Source organism: Bubalus bubalis, chromosome 4 (assembly GCF_019923935.1).
Source record: "Bubalus bubalis isolate 160015118507 breed Murrah chromosome 4, NDDB_SH_1, whole genome shotgun sequence".
NCBI lineage: Eukaryota > Metazoa > Chordata > Mammalia > Artiodactyla > Bovidae > Bubalus > Bubalus bubalis.
In genome coordinates, this window is record NC_059160.1 from 159,945,044 (window position 1) to 159,962,443 (window position 17,400).

General features: G+C 44.4%; 1 protein-coding gene across 3 annotated transcripts in view; it reads right to left on the reverse strand.

Moving 5' to 3' along the window:
* GRID1 (glutamate ionotropic receptor delta type subunit 1) overlaps nt 1-17,400 on the reverse strand; it is a 688,259-nt gene that overhangs the window by 394,898 nt on the left and 275,961 nt on the right. The window lies entirely within an intron of this gene.

Genomic DNA, 17,400 nt, shown 5'->3' on the forward strand with positions numbered 1-17,400 from the left:
AGTCTGGGTGAGTGGTTGTGGGTACAGATGCCATTTGGGAGGTAGAGTGGAAGGAGAACTGAAAACTGTGTGGCCCCATGTGGCCTAAAGCCACGTTACTTTTTATTCCTGACATGTCGCACTGAAGACTGACCTTGTTTGTAATGTCAATAATAATAATAATATGGAATTCTGCAGGAGATGTAAAAAGTTCACAGGATGTAGAGCCCTACAGACCTGGGAATGCATCTTTTATTCCTTCTCTTTTCTGAGGTTCAGTTACCTTCTCTGTAAAGTGGAAATAGTAACTCATCTCTCGCAGAGAATCAGTGCAAGAATTGAGAATGGGAAATTAAAAAAAAAAAGCTCTTCTGTATGTCAAGCCTCGTGCCAGACACCTTATATATGCTGCTTTATCCTCAGTCTTTCCATAAACTTGGTATCACCATTGTCCCTGTTTTCCAGATGGGACGTTGAGGTTCACAGAAGTTACGCAACCTGGTCCAAAAGCCATTAGCTAGTAAACAGCAGAGGTGAGATGTAAACTCAGTGTGGTGCAGCAAATCCTCGGGTATCACCGCCACGCGTCGCCCCTCGTTCAGCAGTCACGGCTGCAGCTTCCACTCCCACCCTACCCCACTGACTTCCATTGGATCATTGGGATGGAGAGGCGGTCTCTTACACATTGCACTGATTCATATCAAATTTTATTCTGTTTGATCTGACTCAACATGCTAACAACAGAGAAATTTTTGAGCTGTAAAATTTCCTTCATCAAGATATTATTCCTGAATAAAGAGGACTGTGGGGAAAGGGTAATTGTGTGGCCCAGGAAAAGCATGGTTTGTAGTAAAGGTGAGTGACTAAGCCAGAAGACAGAAAGCAAGTCTGGTATTAAAAACCAAGGACAGGCACAACTGGCCCCTCAACAAGGCAGGGACTGCTTCCCACTGGCACTGAGACAACCCTGCCATTAGGCAGCAGGGGGACCTGTGGGAATCAGGGTGGCCACAGATGCCATGCATTTTCCAAACCACCAGGCCTGTTGGTGGGTCTGGCGGTACTGCCTGGCTCTGACTACCACTGGGGTGAAACTCCATCCTAATAATCTTACTTGTCCAAACCCTTAAGAAATATAACAATCTTCTTAAGACATATTTCATCTCTCCATGAAGCTCAACTCCTCCTCATCACCCTCTCAAGCCTGTCACACTGTTGCCAGTCTTCCTGTAACAGGATGTCCACACTGCCCCTCACATTATATAGAATGTCCACATTGCCCTCACATTATATAGAATGTCCACATTGCCCCTTACATTACACAGAATGTCCACATTGCCTTTACGTGGTTGGTTTTAAAAAGGGACAATCTCTTCCCATTCTTCCGACGGAGCAAGGGCATGGGTGCTGAGCACTGGCCACAACTCAATCTCAAATTGCCTGCTTGTCCAATTCTGCCAAAACCTCGCGGGCACTGGGGAAATGACAGGCTGTGTGCACATGAAAGTCCAGTGCATTGTCACAGGACAGCCAGATGTACTTCCACAGATGACACATATCCATGGATCACTGGAAAACCAAGTCAGTAAATTTATGAGGGGCGACAAGTTGGTAGTGACACATTATAAGTCTCTATTTCTGATTATCTACTTAAACTTTAAAAAAATTAAGCACAGATGTGTTATTGTTGTTTTTTAGTGATATCTATTTTAGTGTTTTTAAGTGATATCTGACTCTTTTGCAACCCCATGAACTCCAGGCTCCTCTACCCATGGGATTTCTCAGGCAAGAATACTGGAGTGGGTTGCCATTCCCTTCTTCAGGGGATCTTCCTGACCCAGGGATCAAACCTGCATCTCCTGCTTTACAGGAAGATTCTTTACCACTGAGCCACCAGAGAAGCCCAAACGCAAATGGTAATCATCAAAAAGACAATAAATAACAAATATGGGCAAGGATGTGCAGAAAAGGGAACCCTTGTGCAGTGCTGGTGGGCTTGTAAATTGGTACAGCCATTATGCAAAGCAGTAGGCAGGTTCCTTAAGAAATCAAAAACAGAACTGTCTTACGATCCAGCGATTCTACTTCTGGGTATTTACCCCTCAAAACCAAAACACTAATTCAAAACACACATGTTCCTCCATGTTCACTGAAGCAATTTCTACAACAGCCAAGACATGCAAGAAAGCTAAGTGTCCATCAATAGATAAATGAATAAAGAAGGAATGTCTTACATACACACACTGGAATATTACTCAGCCATTAGAAAAAAAGAAATCCTGCCATTTGAGACAACATGAATAGATCTGAAGGGCATTATGCTAAGTGAAATGTCAGACAGAGAAAGACAAACATCATGTGACCTCACTTACGTGTAGAATCTAAAAATCAAAACAAATGAACAAACAAAACAAAATGAAAACAGACTCAGATACAGACAACAAATGGGTGCCAGCAGAGGGAAGGAGGTGCGGAGCTGGATGAAATAGGAGACAGGGATTAAGAGGTACAAACTTTCCACTATAAAATATATATACTGATGTAATATACAGCATAAGTGATATGGTCAGTAACATTGTAATAACTTTGTATGGGGATATATGGTTACTAGACTTATTGTGGTGATCATAATGTATTTAAATGGTAACTCACTATGTTGTATACCTGAAACTAACATACTATTGCACATCTAAGAAAATCCTTTAAAACTTTGTATTGGGGTATGTTTTGTTATGAACTAAAATTCAGAAGCCAAAAAAAAATCAATAATTTTACTACATATAAATGAAAAAAACTTCTTCATGAAAAAAAAGCAAAGTAACAAACAACAAACTGGATTCAGTATGTTCAACTCATTCTAGAGATCAAGGGATAAAATCTCTAATTAAGAAGGGCTCCCAAAAACCAATAGAAAAATAAGCAAAGCACATGATTAACAGAAAATGAAATACAAATAACTCCTAAGCCTGTGAGAAGATGCTTAATCTCACTCAAAAGAGAAATGCGAATTAAAACTATGCTCTCATACTATTTTTATCCATCAGATTGGCAAATATCCAATAGTTTGATAACGTATTCTGTTGACAGAGCTATGGGAAAGCAGGCGTGTTGATATGTTGCTGGTAGGAGGATAAATTGGCACAGCCCTTCTGGAAGGGAATTTTGCAGTAGCTATCAAAATTACGAATGCAAAAATCCTTTTACTCTGCAATTCCACTTTTAGAACTTTATCTGATACTTGGAAAAATGCAAACTGACCTAATTACAGCATTATTTTTGAAGCACTATTTTTGACAGCAAAAGACTGGATAGGGCCCAATATTGTCATTAGGAAGCTGGTTAAATAGGTAATGGCACATCCATACAATAAAATACTGTGCAGCTGGGGAAAGGATGAGCAAACTCTTAACATAATACTACAGAAATATCTCTAAGATGTGCTATGAAGTGAAAAACCAAAGTGCAGAAGAGGGATGCATTGTACATCCCCTTTCGCATGAAGAGGTTGGAAAATGTGAGTTTATAGTCATAACTGCTTACAGTTCATTATGAAAATCTAGAAGAACTCCCCTAAAATGAACACTGTGTTTATATTTGAGGGCCTGGGAAGGAATGGAGCTGAATGGAGCTTAGAAGAATTTTCTCCCTACACTTCCTTTTTGAGTCATGGGAATGTACTGTCTATTCAAAAATTAAATAAATATGCTCATTTTTTTCAAAAGATAAATGCCAGTGGCCTAGATCACAGAGACTACAAAATAAAATGAAACTCGAGAACTACAGAGATAAAGGACATAAAAGAGACAAACGATAGGAAAGGAAATGAGCAAAACTCTGTAGGACTGAAATGGAAGTGCCAAGTGCAGATAATTGGGATCATGAAGAAATAATACACAAGAAATATGCATTCTAGCATCTTCTAAATACAATAGTCTCCTCTTATCCTTGGCTTCAGTGTCCAAGGTTTCAGTTCCCCATGGCCAACCACAGTCCAGTATTATTAAATGGAATATTCCAGAAGTAATTCATAAGTTTTAAATTGTATGTAATTCTAGTGGCATGAAAAAGTCCCACCATCCTGCAGGAGATGTGAATTATCCCTTTGTCCAACATATCCCACCCACCTCGTTAGTCACTTACTAGCCATCTCGATGATCAGATCATTATCAGAGTGATCGGACAGCATCAGACTATCAGAGTGCTTGTGTTCAGGGCACCCTTATTTTACTCAACAATAGCCCCCAAATGCAAAAGTAGTGATGCAGGCAATTCAGATACACCAAAGAGAAGCCATAAATTGCTTCTTTTAAGTGAAAAGGTGAAAGGTCTCAATTTAATAAGGAAGGAAAAAAATCATATGCTGAGTTTGCTAAGATCTGCAGTAAGAGCAAATCTTCTACCCATGAAATTGTGAAGAAGGAACAGGAAGTTCATGCTAGTTTTGCTGTAAAACCTTAAACGACACAAGCGGCAGCCACAGTGCGTGATGAATAAGTGCTGGTGAAGATGGAAGAGGCATTAAGATGAATAAGTGCTGCTGAAGATGGAAGAGGCATTAAGGCTGTGCAATAAGACACTTTGAGAGAGAGAAAGAGAGCACATTCATATAGCTTCTGTTGCAGTATATTGTTATAATTGTTCTGTTTTATTATTAGTTAAGCTCTTACTGTGCCTGGATCATAGAAAAAGCAAGAGAGTTCCAGAAAAACATCTATTTCTGCTTTATTGACTATGCCAAAGCCTTTGACTGTGTGGATCACAATAAACTGCGGAAAATTCTGAAAGAGATGGGAATACCAGACCACCTGATCTGCCTCTTGAGAAATTTGTATGCAGGTCAGGAACCAACAGTTAGAACTGGACATGGAACAACAGACTGGTTCCAAATAGGAAAAGGAGTTCATCAAGGCTGTATATTGTCACCCTGCTTATTTAACTTATATGCAGAGTACATCATGAGAAACGCTGGACTGGAAGAAATACAAGCTGGAATCAAGATTGCTGGGAGAAATATCAATAACCTCAGATATGCAGATGACACCACCCTTATGGCAGAAAGTTAAGAGGAACTAAAAAGCCTCTTGATGAAAGTGAAAGTGGAGAGTGAAAAAGTTGGCTTAAAGCTCAACATTCAGAAAACAAAGATCATGGCATCCGGTCCCATCACTTCATGGGAAATAGATGGGGAAACAGTGGAAACAGTGTCAGACTTTATTTTTCTGGGCTCCAAAATCACTGCAGATGGTGACTGCAGCCATGAAATTAAAAGATGCTTACTCCTTGGAAGGAAAGTTATGACCAACCTAGATAGCATATTCAAAAGCAGAGACATTATTTTGTCAACAAAGGTCCAGCTAGTCAAGGCTATGGTTTTTCCTGTGGTCATGTATGGATGTGAGAGTTGGACTGTGAAGAAGGCTGAGCGCCGAAGAATTGATGCTTTTGAACTGTGGTGTTGGAGAAGACTCTTGAGAGTCCCTTGGACTGCAAGGAGATCCAACCAGTCCATTCTGAAGGAGATCAGCCCTGGGATTTCTTTGGAAGGAATGATGCTAAAGCTGAAACTCCAGTACTTTGGCCACCTCATGCGAAGAGTTGACTCATTGGAAAAGACTCTGATGCTGGGAGGGATTGGGGGCAGGAGGAGAAGGGGACGACAGAGGATGAGATGGCTGGATGGCATCACTGACTCGATGAAAGTGAGTCTGGGTGAACTCCGGGAGTTGGTGATGGACAGGGAGGCCTGGCATGCTGCGATTCATGGGGTCACAAAGAGTCGTACACGACTGAGCAACTGATCTGATCTGATCTACTGTGCCTAATTTCGGAGAAGGCAATGGCACCCCACTCCAGTACTCTTGCCTGGAAAATCCCATGGACGGAGGAACCTGGTAGGCTGCAGTCCATGGGGTCACTAAGAGTCAGACATGACTGAGAGACTTCACTTTCCTTTTTCACTTTCAAGCATTGGAGAAGGAAATGGCAACCCACTCCAGTGTTCTTGCCTGGAGAATTCCAGGGACGGGGGAGCCTGGTGGGCTGCCATCTATGGGGTCGCACAGAATCGGACACGACTGAAGCGACTTAGCAGCAGCAGCAGTGCCTAATTTATAAATTAAACTTTATCACAGGTGGGTACGTACAGGTAAAACACAGTAAAATATATTCAGGGTTTATCACTATTCTGTTTCAGGCACCCACTGGGGATCTTGGAATGTATCCCCCATAGATAAAGGGGGCTACTATATACATATACTTTATATAAACTCATATGTATACACAAATTTATATAAATTTCATAATTCAAAACATTTTCATGAGCAAAGTATGTGTGTGTAGTCTCTTCAGTCATGTCTGACTCTCTGTGACCCTACGGACTGTAGCCTGCCAAGGCTTCTCTGGGCCCTCCTTCAGGGGATCTTCCTGACCCAGGGATCAAACCCACGTCTCTTATGTCTCCTGCATTGGAGGTGGATTATTTACCACTGAGCCACCAGAAAAAAATACTCTTTGTCCCCAGAAATTGTACATTTATAAATCTCTTTTAAGGAAATCACCAAGAATGTGTTACAAAGGTGCACCTCACACACAAATGTTCGACAATAGACGATTCATTAAATAAATCATGGCTTCCCATACAATGGAATGCCAAGCAGGCACCAAATTTATGTCGCTGAATGTTTGATCATACCAAAAGATGTTTACTCTCTGCTGGCAAAGATATACACTAAAATATTCACTGCAGTTATCTCTAGGACTGGAATTATGGATCACTTCTATTCTTTTGCATATTAATATATTCTAATTTTTCTACAATGAATATGTATTACTTGTGTAATAAAAAAACAATAAAAGTTATTAAAAAGGAAAAAAAGAAAAAGAAAAACCTCAGCTTAGTTGATTGATATCCAAGAGCGCTAGCTTAATGGACATCACTTGTCTAGTTTCTCTACTCTAGTAATTTTTAAAATCACACTATGGTAAAATCCAAAAGCTTCTCAGAAACTGTAGACAGCAGGCAGGTTTTGAGGCTTTGCCCCACACTCTGGTCCTCCCATCCCCACGTGCACACACACACTCAAACACAAAGAGTAGCTCCACTTTTTCACATTTCACAAATAGGCCTTCTGCCTAAGATTTAACTTGGCAGATGAAAAGATACCAGAATACTAGCCCATGAAGCTCTGTCCTTCAGCCTAGTCCAAGAACCAAGAAACTATTTAACTCTCATTACCCCCAGAAATGTCTTCTCAAAACTCAGGTAATGAGTCTGAAGGGCTTTTATCCCAGGCAGATGACAGAATGAGTGAGGCCCAGGGATGCAATTCAATAGGATTCACAGGGAGACACAGTGTGGGCTTGTCTGTCTGCTAGAGAGCGAGATGGTGGGGGCAGAGCAAGAAGAAACCAGAGCAGGCACCTGAGAAGCAGAGACCCCTCCCCACCCCTTCAGCACATGCCCAAGCACAGCATGGGTTAGTCTTTGAGAGTCTACTGAGTCACATCTGCCATCAAAGATGACTTGATGCTGAGATGCAGACCCAGGCTGGTCTTCCCCCAACTCTAATAGTAGGTCAAAACCAATATCCTGCTGACTTCCCTTCCAGGCAAGGCCCCCTCCTGTATCCACAGCTTTTTCCTTCTGAGTGTGAAGCAGGGAACAGCATGCCCTGCAAAGGCTGAAGTACTTCTCACTTTGGCCCCTAGCTGCATAAAGTGGCTGGCCTGTCTGTTCTGAAAAGTCATCAGTCTAATAATAATCTAATAGCACTGATCATTTATCATGTTTTCACTATTTATCAGGTGCTGCAATAACATAAATAAATTCATTTTAACCTAACAGCAAGGCTCTGAAGAAGTAGGAGACTCACTGTAAAAGTGGTCCCACTTCTCCACTCCTTACTGTATCCACGCACTGTGTTATGTGATTTCTCCCATCAAAAGGTGGAGTCTATATTTCATTTCCATCCCTTGACTTGGGGCAAATGTTTTGACTTTTTTTGGCCAAAGAAGTGAATCAGAGACAATGACACTATGCCAGTTCTAAGTCTAGATCTAAGGATCCCTTGCTCAACTCATTTTCTTATAATTCTGCTACTTTTATGAGAATAAGCCTGGGGTAGCCTCCTGGAGGATGAGAGGCCCCTTGGAGAAGAGCCATCCCAGCCAAAGCCACCCTAAGCCAGCCAGCCATCCAGTTGATCACAGACATAAGTGAGCCAAGATCCGCCAAGCCAGCTCAGATCAACAAAACCACCCAGGAGACTCGTAGATTCATGAGAAACATTATACAGTGGTCATCTTCAACTTCTAAGCTTAGGGATAGGCTGCTATACTGAATTGCTATGGCAATAGACAGCTGGATAAAAGTGAGTACCCTTGTTATTACCAAACTCAACCTGAGAAAGGAGAAACTTTCCTGTTACAGACTGAATGTGTCGCCTCGCCCCAAACTCACATGTTGAAACCCCATTCTCCACTGTGTTGATATTTGGAAATGGAGCCTTCAGAAAGTAATTGGCATGAAATGAAGTCATGACGGTAGGACCCTAGTTTCAAGGGATGATTGCCTTTAAGAGAAGAAATAATGGTGCTCACTTACTCTTTCTGTCTCTCTGTTCCTCTGCCATGAGAGCGCACAGTGAGAAGGCGGCTGTCTGCAAGGCAGGAAGAGGGCTTTCACTAGACCCAACCATGCCTGCATCCAGTACAGGACTTGCAGCTTCCAGGGCCGTGAGGAAGTTAATTTTTGTTGTTTAATCCCCATTTCGTTATGGCAGCCAGAGCAGATTAAGGTAAGCTCTCACAGCTAGCAGGTGACAGAGGGAGAACCCAAAGCCTGTGCCCCTAAAGAACAGTTCATGACTTCCCACCCAGCCTCGGGGCTGTGATCACAGCAGACAGACCCCGATTCCAGGAATTCATCAACCACACCCACTGGGCTGCCCTCTGTCCTGAGCGATCCTTAAATCCTAAATGTCGAGGCCTCTGGAATTCCAAAGCCAGACACAGACTGGGAGGCCATTAACTCCAATTCCCTGGTTACATAGATGATAATGGTGAAAATTGGTTGATCCAAATGAGTTGTCCAAGGTCAGGCTGTACGTGAAGGCAAAGGAGAGACTAGAGTAAATGTGCCTAGCCCCAAGAGAAATGCTCATTGGTCCGCACTAGACTTCTCTGTCTCTCAAAGCATAATGAGAGCAAGAAAGAACTGTCCTTTGGTAAGTCTTTTCTTGCTCCCAACACTAATGCCCCAAGGGTCCCAGTTACAAGTTTCAGGATCCAAAACTCATAGGAGCTGCTTATGACTTCTGACCTCATCTTCCTCCTTCCCCAAGCTCTTCTCCATGAATCAGCCTGCTGGACCACAGCCAACATGGCGTGGGCAGATGATAAGACCTAGGTCCCCAGCAGACATCTAAGGACATGAGGCCGCTTCAGCCCACCAGCATCATAAAGGCAGCAGCAGAGATGAATGCCCACCTAGAAGTCCTTGGGTCATGCTGAGAGCTTCTCCAAGGCCACACGAGGCACTTATAGCAAGGGCTATAGCTTATGGAAGCAGTTTGGCTGTTGCCATGCATATGGCGGCCTGGCAGCTACTTCTAAGAGCTTGCAAACCACATAGTAATCAGGAGCCCCGAGGGCTTGGGGCCCATCTGCTATGCAAAGACAGAGCCTCATTTCAGATGCCACAAAGCATCAGAGGATGATGTGTGTGCTTCCCTTGGAGCTGGAGCACGGCCCCAGCCCTTAGGCTGTGATGAAACTCTTAGGGAAGATGAAGTTCACTCAGCACAGAGGCAAAGGGCTGCTGTCTCCAGGACTCTGGGGCCACTCTGATGAACACGGCATGATTGCAGTCTTCAAGGAACCCTCTGTCGAGTAGTAGGTGGCCCACAGAGGTGTATACAGTCCTGGGAGTGCAGAAAAGATCATTGCTTCTGGTCTAGAGGGAGAGAGGATAGGAAGAGCCTTAAAGAAAGCTTTTCAGAGGATAGAACCTCTGCACCGGGCCCTCAAGAAGCTCTTTCCTAGGATCACTTCTCTGGAGGTTGCCCCAGGAGTTATCTAGGATTCAAATTAGGAAGGGAGTAGATGAGAACTCCGTCTTCTGTGTTACCTCCTAAACATGCCACACTCTCCAGCATCTGAGCTCATTCTTCTGCAGTGACCAAAAAGATGGCCAAGATCCCCACCATACTAACTGCCCATACACTGCTCAACACCAAGACATGACTTCCCTTTTTTATTCAACAAAGATTACAGTCTTTCATATAATCTACAAGATCCTACAGATTTGCCTTTACCCTCTCTACTAGCCTTTTGCCTGTTCACTCTTGCCCTCGCTCACGGGTCCCAGGCCTCTTGCCAGGCATCCTGGCTTTCCTTCAGTCCCCAAGCCATATCTCGCCTGCACAGGCCTCGGCACATACTGTTTCCCCTGAGTTTAGGTATCGTTTTGGGATCACTTCAGCGGGGGAGTCTTCCCTGGCCCTTTAGTTCAGGTCAGCGCCCTCAGATTTACCTTCTCATAGAACCACATCCCTTTCTTTCACGGTACGTTAATGCATCTTGAAGTTATATTCCTGTTGATGTAATTTTTTAGTTAACATCTGTCTTGCCCACTAGCCAGCAACTCCCATGGGAGCAGAAATCACGTCTGCTTTTGCTTACACTGGTATGCTCAATATCTAACACAGTGCCAGGAACACGGTTTACACTCAACAAATATTTGTTGACTGAATAGATAGATGAAGGAGAACTGCAACAATTCTAACTGGGAGTTTTGCTCTGGGAAATGGAGGATCCATGGTGTCTTAGCTTAGGTGTTCCCAGACACAGATCTTGGGACAAAAATTTGAGTACAAGTCAATCTATTTGGGGGGTGAAACCAGGAAAAATTGATCCAGGAGTAGGGGAGATAGGGAAAGAAGACAGGAGGGGAGGTAGGAAGGAAGAAAGGGAAAACAAAGGAAGGGAAACACCAGGGTGTGTACAGGCAACCCCTGGACTAGAGGGCTGGGAAAGATGGGGTAGGGAGGAAGAGAGGAGGAGAGGCTGGATGCTCACCTGTGTGCGTGGCAGGACAGGTAGGAGAAAGCCAGGAAGCAGTGCATTTCTGTTTGGTTTTCTACTTGATTGGTGGTGACTCCGGCCACAAGTTCTAGCCACGCTGATTCAGGAGCTCTGGGATCCAACCTCCCTGCTACACTCTACCACTGGTTTCTCATTAGCACACGATTTCAGCTCCTCCAGTACAAGAATCTTTTCAGGTAAGTCTCAGCCCCTACTGGCGGCTGCATGTTATCCCAAAACTGGCTGATTACACTGAAAGATCCAACTCATTCTTTCCAGAGGAAGAAATGGCACCTTGTTTGGAGACCCCGACCCAGAGCTGGAGGCCCCAAGCACCCACCTGCCTCTATTCCCGGAGCTCATCCCATTTATGCAAACAGACAGAAGCCAACATCTGCCAGAGTTCTGCCAGAGGGTGTTCAAGACACCCAAAGCAAGTCAAGATTTTATGATTTGACTAATACTTCTCCTCCATCAAACTTCGTCTGCAAGCACCACGCACTCAGTCAGAAGCCCAGCCAGTGCTGTTCTGAGCACCTGCTGTGTGTCTGGCACAACGCTGAGTGCTGGGAACGCAGCTGTGAAGGCGGATGAGGTCCCTGCCCTGGGAGAAGTTATAATCCAGAGGAGGAGACATGTCGCGATCAACTGGCTACCCAAATGCATGTTCAGTTACAACCTGGGAAGGAAAGGTACTTGGCTCTAGAACGTAACATGGGGTGCGGGGGGACTAACTTCATCTAGAGGTCGGACACCCCCCTGAGGAAAGGATGACAGAGGTGGATGTAGGAGTAAATGAGGAGCGGGGCCATGCAGGGGGAAGCGTGTGTAGCAGAGGGAACAGCATGTGCAAGGGGGATCTGGACCAAGTGGGTAGATGGACTGAGGATGGCAGATGGGATGCTGGAGGCAGATGTGGCATCCAGGTCCTGTGTCCCACCATGCAGGATAACGCCAAGGGACCTTGCTTCTGGGAGGCCTGACAACATCACGAATGAGAGAAGGTAGGCAAAGGTGACGTGTTGGTCACACCCTAAACAGAGAGCCAGGAAAGATGCAGTGGGACTCTGAAAAGAAGGGAAAGAATTGGCCTTTCCTGAGCAACTCCTATGCTTTAGGCACTGTGCCATACATAAGAGTTTCATTTATGAAATCCTTAGATTTATTCATTCATTCATTCAATTCAACACATAGCTATAGATCCATGGCTACTCTTCAGGGCCAAGTAAGCAGCAAGGGTAATTTTTACCAAAATTACCCTTCAAAAAAAGAGTGAGTGAACTTATATTCAAATTCCTGACAAACTCTTTCCTATTAAGGGCAGTTCTCTTACTGACTTTATTTTAACAAACAAAGTACCATTTGGAGAAAAGATATTAGCCTGAAATGACCTCAATCAATGCAAGTTTTGGATGCTTATGAGAGGTTTCCTGATGGAACTGTTAAAAAAAGGAGGCAAAGCTATTTAACCCCTATTTAATAATTATTCCTGAGTATGACCTTAGAATAGCAAGCTGGGGGTGTTTTTCTAAACAATCCTGCTACAAATCACTTTAAAAAGCAATACCATAAGTAGTTATACTGCGGGGAGCATGAATATACCTACAGAACAAAAGGGAAAAAACTCTTCTAATATTATGCAAATGAGTGCAGGTGGCTTGGGATAGAATCTCCAGTGACAGCATTTTGTACAGATCCACAGACTGCCGGACGTCACACAACTCCAATGGAAGCAGAGATTTTGTGCCCTAAAATCTAGGTTAGTCACTGCCTGTCGCGGTTCAGGCAATGATAGAAGCACAGCTGCCAAAGAAGAGGCTTTGAATAAAATTGCTCCATCAAATGTAAGAGGGGGAAAGAAAGCAGGATTTCTAAATTATCATACTATTTTACATAACATGTGAGTTTAAATATGTATGTGTCACTAAATTAATAAATCCAGGACTATATATAGAGATCTGACTCTTTCATCTGCCTCCTGAAGAGTTTATATGTTCAACTTCAAGTTGACCCTCTCCCCTAAATATAGGCTCTTCCCACTGGGAAAATGCAAAAAGCACTTTCTGTGGGGAGCTATTTTGTATTTCAGCATTTAAGGGAGCCTGCTACAGGGAGTGGAGTGGAAGCTCACCGAGTTCTACCCACCAGATAGAAGCAGCCTGGCCCCACCGGCCAGAACACTCCAGACACATGCCCACACCTTGGAGATAACACATCCCTGTTTCACTGATGAGGGATCAGGTCCAGAGAGGCCCCGGAGGCTGACTGGCTCATGGACACAGGCGCAAGGACAAACCGGGCTTCAGCTGGATCTGCCTCACTCGGAAATCTTGTCACCTAAGTGCTTCTGATGTCCCCAGGTGTCGCACTGCAGGGCCACCACAGCAGAGCCCTGGCCTCAGGGGCCTGCCCTCCTGTTGTGGCACACAGCATGCTCGGGAGTTCAGGGTGAGCAGAACCCCACTGTATCTCCATCTCCCCCAGCTGAGCGCATGGCACCCAGGTTCAAGATGCACAGCCTCCAGGTCACAGGCAGCCCTGTGTCTGGCAGCCCCTTCCATTCCTTGGGTCCTCTATGGGCTGACATGCGAATCTGTCTCCCATCAACTGGCAGCTCCTTCCTTTATGGATGCCAAAGCCCTCTGCACAGGTGCCTCCTAACAGAGCTGGGAGGCGAGTGAGCTGAGCACTCACCTCTGGCCACCAAGAGATCAGTGGACTCAGAAGTCCACCTTCCCCAAAGCTCCCAAGGGAGGGACAGTGAGCCCCCACTCTACAGGGGCCCCACATGCCCCCTGAGGCCAGCACCATCCTTCCTGTGGCCTCATGCACGGAAAGGAGGTACCATCCTGGTGCCTCCACTCCCTCATCCTCCTGCCCTCTCCTGAGGGTGGACTTAAGGGCCTCATTCACTGCTCTGCAGAACCTGGGACTCTCCAGTCTAAATGCCTGCAGACATCTTCACCATGTAGAGGCTTCAAAGGCAGCTCATGAGAACCAAACACTGACAACCACTTCCCCCATGAGTTATGTCCACTCTGGCAGGCCAGGCCACGCATCCTTCAGGCAAGAAGCCCAGGTGATGCCTCTGACTCTTCTCTCTCCCTGCTCCCTTCCACTGGCAGGAAATCCCATCCAAGGATTGCTCCTGTTGGGGAGTTATTTCTGTCCTCAAAGAGGCCACCTCACATTTGACATCAGCCTTCAAAAAGGTGGCCCTGCAAACTGGCGCTCCCCTCCAATCTGTCCTGCTCCTAGTGGCAGATTCCCACTCCTCAAATCCCAGCCAGGAGCTCATCAGATGCTGGCAGGGCTCCCTGCCACTTAGCAAGGAGAGGCAAACTCCTCCCTTGGCATTCCAGATGGTCACTTGTCCCTTCAGGCCCCTCATGACCATCATATAGGACCTCCCTGAAGCCTGTGGTCTCAGACTGCTTCTGCCCCTCTGCCACCTTCAAAGTGCCATCAGTTCTGCATTTACAAACTGGCACTGATGCCACCCCCAGACCCCTTCTCCAGACTCCATCCCTGAGGACTCCCGTTTCTCAAGTACAAGGTGCTCACCCTCCCTTCCAGGCCGAGCTGCAGCCCTGGCTCCCGCACATGGTATGATGAGTTATTCAAACCCTCTCTCTCTAGTTTCCCCATCTGTCCAGTGAGAGGATATTAACATTCTAGTTCAGGGAGGATAAAGTTTTGTTTTGCTTCCCACTTGAGCCACCCAGCCCCTGACTGAACTAGATAAAGAAGAACAGAGGTGGATGAGAAATGCCATGCAGGAGCCTGAGAGAGAAAGACCAGAGCGATCAATGAATGCTTCTTGAAGCTCTACAGCGCTGGCCTCTAAAGAGGTGATTTCAAAATTGGACAAGTGTGCAAAGACATAAGGCAGAGCTTAGCCTCAGTACTGTGTTTAATAAAAATGAATTGGAAAAGCATCCAACGCTTCTAGACTGGTTACATCAAGTATGAATGTCCAATAATTTATTTATCCAGGCCACTATGGTGAGAAGTACCTTGCAGCTCTTAGACATGAAAACAGAAATGAGTATGTATTTATATTGTCCTATATTGTAAAGGGAACAATCAGATTAAAAAGGAAAAAGTATTAACCATTCCATGCTTCATTGACTATGTCAAAGCCTTTGACTGTGTGTATCACAACAAATTGTGGGAAATTCTTCAAGAGATGGGAATACCAGACCACCTGACCTGCCTCTTAAGAAATCTGTATGCAAATCAGGAAGCAACAGTTAGAATTGGACATGGAACAACAGACTGGTTCCAAATTGGGAAAGGAGTATGTCAAGGCTGTATATTGTCACCCTGCTTATTTAACTTATATGCAGAGTACATCATGAGAAATCCTGGGCTGGATGAAGCACAAGCTGGAATGAAGATTGCTGGGAGAAATGTCAATAACCTCAGATCCGCAGATGACACCACCCTTAAGGCAGAAAGCAAAGGAGTACTAAAGAGCCTCTTGATGAAAGCGAAAGAGGAGAGTGAAAAAGTTGGCTTAAAGCTCAACATTCAGAAAACTAAGATCATGCCATTTCATCCCATCACTTCATAGCAAATAGATGGGGAAATAGTGGAAACAGTGGCTGACTTTATTTTTGGGGGGGCTCCAAAATCACTGCAGATGGTGAGCACAGCCATGAAACTAAAAGATGCTTATTCCTTAGAAGAAAAGTTATGACCAACCAGCATATTAAAAAACAGAGACATTATTTTGCCAACAAAGGTCCATCTAGTCAAAGCTATGGTTTTTCCAGTAGTCATGTATGGATGTGAGAGTTGGACTATAAAGAAAGCTGAGCACCGAAGAATTGATGCTTTTGACTGTGGTGTTGGAGAAGACTCTTAGAGTCCCTTGGACTGCAAGGAGATCCAACCAGTCCATCCTAAAGGAAATCAGTCCTGAATATTCTTTGGAAGGACTGATGCTGAAGCTGAAACTCCAATACTTTGGCCACCTGATGTGAAAAGCTGACTCATTTGAAAAGACCCTGATGCTGGGAAAGATTGAAGGTGGGAGGAGAAGGGGACGACAGAGGATGAGATGGATGGCATCACTGACTCAGTGGACTTGAGTTTGAGTAAACTCTAGGAGTTGATGATGGACCGGGAAGCCTGGCGTGCTGCAGTCCATGGGGTTGCAAAGAGTCAGACGCGACTGAGTGACTAAACTGAACTGAACTGATTCTGAAATATAAGGTATAATTTCCGTAGAGTAGAACAGGGGTCAGCAAACTACAATCTTTGGGCATGTTTTTACAAATAAAGTTTTATTAGAAAACACCACATTCATTTATTTATGAATTTAATTTTCTGTGGCTACTTTCAGGCTACAAGGGAAAAGTTGAATAGTTTGGACAGAGACCATATGTGCTGCAAACAATATTTACTCTGGGGCCCTTTAAGAAAGAGTTTGTTAACCCTGTTCTAGAAGAATAGATACCAGATGTTAATATCAAAATGTTAATGATGTTTATTTCAAGGTACTATTATAGAAGGAAGTTGGGTAATTTTAATTTTGTTTTTTCTTTATCCCTAGTTACATATTATTTATATATATTTATCTATTTACATAATACTTATATTTTTTCCTACCATGATAATGTAAAATCATCTAAAAAAGCAAATAACATAGAAAAATAATCTATTGGCATATTTACATTAAAAATAATTGCATTAATATTTACAATGATTTTCCCCATTTTATAGCTGAGGAACCAAATTTGAGAAAGTTCTAGCAATGTGTTCAAAGTCACACGGTAAATAGTACAGGTAAGACCCCAGCCTGAGTCTGTCTGACCCAAAGACCTTCTCAGGACCTCAGTGGAAGGTAGGTCCCTAAGCCCCTCTTCTAAGACAGGGACAGAGGCCCCTTGACAAGAAGAGGCATTACCATAACCCACAGACTCTCTTCCAGGGAGTTGGCCTGGATGAGAAGCATCACACCAAGGAGTGAGGCCTCAGAACTCTGCATGTGGTCACCAAGTCCACAGTGGCCGCCAGCCTGCTGGGCCATCTGTAACGCATATCAATCTATCCCAGAACACAGAACAGCTGCGGTCAGCAAGCAAATCTGGCCAGGAAAGACCAGATCAAAACGTTCCCTGCCTGCTTCCCTTCAATTCCTCCACCTCTCCCCTCCCCCATCCAGGGCATCCACTCTGTGCTCCAACCAATCAGAAGGCTTTGCATTTCCAGGCTCAGGGTATTTTGTGCTTCTGAGCATTTGCACATGAGATTGGTTCCCTTTGCATGAAAAGCTCTTTCCCTTCCCAGCCACCTGATAAATTCCTATTCTTTCTTTAAAAACAAAGATCA